The 4,384-nt window shown below is 35.9% G+C and overlaps 1 pseudogene; it reads left to right on the top strand.

The window, feature by feature from the left end:
* The first annotated feature begins 376 nt into the window (after positions 1 to 376).
* Positions 377 to 2,439, top strand: LOC147517474 (uncharacterized; annotated as a pseudogene).
* The last annotated feature ends 1,945 nt before the right edge of the window (positions 2,440 to 4,384 follow it).

The raw sequence follows: 4,384 nt of genomic DNA on the forward strand, positions 1-4,384 counted from the left end.
CCAAAGAAGGTGTAACATAATATTTTGTAGAGCATTGAATTATGGATTTAAGTTTTAAAGAAGAGTGTTTCGCTTAAATGAAACCTAACCGACTTCGCCAAACTCAACACGTGGGAACTAAGATGACCCAAGTCCTTGAACACCGAATTCGACCGATTCGAGAGAAGGAGAGGTGGAGAGAATTAGGAGAGGTTTTGGTAGAGATAAACCTCTCCATGGCGCTTTGTTTTGACACTAGTCTTTTCTTTTTGTTGGTCCTTTTATTGGGACGTTTTTGGAGGAAGAGTTTTAATGTGTGAGTTTTTGGGTTAAGGGAGAGAGAGAATAGTTAAGGGTAGGAAATGATAATTATCTCAAGTAGAGTAGAGTAAAAGTAATGGAATCTAGTAACTTTTTTTGTTTTAACAAAAGTCCAGAAAAAAGGCGTGTCAATGTGGTCCGTTTTGGTTGACCTAATTAGATTCTCTCGTGTCAAGTTATTGAGAGTTTATATTTGTGTTAATCAAGTCCGAAGTTAGTTAGAGTGCATAAATTTGTTTCATTGAGTAATACTAGAATCCCTAGCGTAGAGAGCATTGTCTATGTGTCTTCTAATATCATACAAGAATCATAGTATATATATTCCTTAATAACAATTCAATCATATCCCAAGTCCCAACACACAATAGGGTCCCAGGAGAAATTGAATGTATGTATGCAAACTTATCGCAAATTGAGTGGTGTTCAACTATTTTACGCGATAATAATAAATAAATAATAATCCACTTTGCAGTACCGACACTCTATCTCAAATAAACTCTCGTGCGTCTTTCTGAACAAGTACAATTTTCTTTTATATTAGTTTTTATATCTGTCCTCATAACTGGAAAAAACCAGCTCTGTTCAAATATTCTCGTGATCTCGTTCTCTCGGACACTTCGCCATATATTATTATTGCTGCAATAAAATTTCTTGTCTAATTTACATGGTTTTAGATAAACAAGTGAGAGATAGTGAGATTGGATAGAATTTGGGTTTTTAGATGGGGAGCTCAAGAGAAAGTTGTTCTTTGTGATCATGGTTGGTGGACCAACTAAAGGTGAAATCTTGATTTGATTATGATTGAATTAGTTGAAATTTTAGTGTTTAGATTGGTAGGTTGGATTGGTGGTGTCTGTTTTTTTTTAGTAGAATTTTGGTTATTGTGTTTGGATTTTGCAGGAACTCGTTTTTGACCGTTGTCGTTGAATATACCCAAGCCATTATTTCCTTTGGCAGGGCAGGCAATGGTTCATCATCCAATTTCAGCTTGTAAAAGGGTATGCTCTTTAATACTTCTATTATGTGTTTGGATAATTTTATTTTATTTTATTTATGTAATTAAGATGAATTATGGGCTTGTGTAGATCCCTAACTTGGTGCAAATCTATCTCGTTGGGTTTTATGAGGAGTGTGAATTCGCATTATATGTTTCGTCCGTTTCTAATGAGCTTAGAGTCCCAAAGAAGGTAATTGTTATGCACTAGTGTGTTTCTAGCTTTAACTTTGGTTACTTAACTATCCGAAAGTTTGGGGCTTATTGATATGCAATTGCAATGCTGAAATTTTATAGATACTTGAAAGAAGATAAACCACATGGTTCACCGGTGAACTTTACAACTTTAGAGATCCGATCATGGAAGATAATCCGGGTTTGACTTCTATTTTTCTCCTTACTCATGTTGATCGAGATCTGTTTGTATAATGATTTTTTCCGTGTTTCGCGGATTCCATTTCCAATAACATAGCTAATATGGTTGTTGTTTAATGTGGCGATCCACACATCTTTTTGCTGAATTGTGACGTTTTGCTACAGAGTTTTCCATTGCCGTTAAATGCGTGGTAGGTCTATCAAGTCGCTGATGTTTAATACTCCTATTAATAATAAAACCATAACTGTTTCTACCTTGAATTGTTTTCTTTGTGATCTCATTGTTGCTTGTTGTTTTTGGCTTGCCCTTCATTACATTTGCCCATAGAAGTTATGGTGGGATGGGAACAATCTTAGTGATTCAGTCGCTAATGAAGCATGAACTTTGTTTGAGTAGATTTGATGTCGGCTTAGTTGATTTTTATCATGCTCATTTTTTTCCTCACTTTTCATGTGCATGTTTCACCCGAATCGAAGAAATCAGTTTGGGGAATTGGTGGCAGATCCTATCACCAAATTAATTATTACATTACAATGAGAAACCGAGACCTTTGTATGCGTAATCGGTTTAGATTCAACTTCTTTTCAGTGTATAGTCGGCAGCTTGTAAATGAGAACTTGTTTTCGACCAATGTCGTTTTCTTGTGATCAACGGTGAGTGATCTTATAAATTGTGGTGTGTACATATTTACACCAGATATTTTACCGCCATTAGGGATCTATCTACACAATGTAAAGACAGAGGTTCGAACTATAGATCCGGCCGATAGGATGTCAATTCAGTTTCATTTTTTTTAACTTTTTATATTTCCATTCGATTAGAACATAGTGCATATTGGATTCAAACCGCCCGTTGAGGATGAATATTTTGAGAAGTAAAAAACTTCTATATATAAGAGAAAGGCTTTCTTTTTCTTCACTCCTGTTCATGTGTGTTTGTGCGTGGATGTGCCTGCAGTCTAGACCCATTAAACTAGGAAACTCCAACTTCTAGGCATATTCCATGCGACGGATTTCTCTTTTAGTTCTACGTACATATTCCTAACTGTAATTCTTCTCTAATGAGGTGATACCTTTCACGTACTACCCTACGCTTAAGCACGTCTAGTAGATTGTTATTTGACACTGAAGTTAGTGAATGGGTTGAGCATGTATGGAAAAACAAGGAAGTAATGATCATGCAAACCTGATTTGCAGCTTTCTGGATCTTGGACATAGACAAACTTGTTAATGTATTTATGTCTTTCCGCTATCATTAGTATTTATTCTTTGTGCGGCATGAAGCAGGTCATTTCCTCGGTTGCATACTTGCTTGGAGTTCTTCCAAAAGGATATGTAATACGATGATGTGGAAGATATGGAGGACGAAGTTAATCGGTGGAAGAGTAGATTGCATCGGATTTGATTTTTTCTTAACGGTGTAAGCTTATTGTTGTAGTTATTAATTTTTCTTACATCAACAATCAATAACCCGTTTCTAGAGACGATGATAAATTCGCTTAAGCAATAAAATGAAACGATGTTATCCTATGATTTTCTAGTCTTCTTTAGTTAGAATGTATCTCAAACATCCTTCCGATCTATTATTGATTTCTACGCTTTATGAATTAAGTAGAACAAAACTATAGTAGTTGATGCTCTTCTTGGCATAATGAGTATAAAGCCAATTCTGACCATTTAGTAAAGCAGCAAGAAGCAAGCGTAACCTGTCTATGTCATGAAAGTGATTTATGATGAAAAAGCGTAATCTGTCTATGTCATGAAAGGAATCAATTTGAATATTCCTTCGTCTCCTCACCGACACACAGTTTGACACACGGTCATACCCGATTGGCTCCAAATCTATAGTTGTAGAAAGAATATCAAGAAAACTATCACGCTGAAAAGCAAGTGTATGATCGATCAATCAAGAGATAGTGGTTCGCCAAACAAATTTTTCCCTTCCGAAGAAAGATAGGGTCAATTTCCAAAGACTAATTCCTACACTTGATCGGTCTCATATGTTACCTTAAAAGAGTTGGTTCAACACATATGGCTTAAACGTTATTCTAGAGCCCAGCCCTTCCTTCTTCGAAAGCATTTTTGTTGATGGTTGAGCTTCCCGATCCTAGCCTATCCATCTCGCCCTTTGTTCCTTTTGGCGGTAGTGCGTGTTTTTGTGCTTAGGTTCTTTCCCCGAGCCTCCCTATTAAATAGTAGCAAAGGATAGAAGGAATAGCCGAAGGATAAAGGTTAGGACAAAGGATATTCCACTCCTGTTAAACAGTAGCAAGGGATAGAAGGAATAGCCAAAGGCAGGACTTCTTGACTCCTAAATCATAGGCAGGGGGTTAAAAATCTCATTATAGGTTGGTCGATACCTTTACATCTGACTATGCCATCTGTTGGAACTGCTTTTTGTAGTTGAGCTTGTTTGCTTGATTTACTTTATGTTTAGCCTTACTTATTTTATTGTTTCATTGGTGATAACTTTATGACACGAGGTTTTTTAATGGTTTGGCATTTACATGTACAATTTAGTTCAAAATCTATTAGTTTTTTGCTATTTTTGTCTTCTTATTTGATCTGTACCTTTATGAATGTGATCGAGTTATAACTTTGATAAGTTCTTTATAAGCTTTTGGCTATGGGCACCAATTTACGCATATAGGAGGTGCATAGTTTCACATGCATTGTCAACTTGAGTGTGTATTAGGTTTATTAATGTTTCTAATA

Source organism: Coptis chinensis, chromosome 2, assembly GCF_015680905.1.
Source record: "Coptis chinensis isolate HL-2020 chromosome 2, ASM1568090v1, whole genome shotgun sequence".
Lineage (NCBI taxonomy): Eukaryota > Viridiplantae > Streptophyta > Magnoliopsida > Ranunculales > Ranunculaceae > Coptis > Coptis chinensis.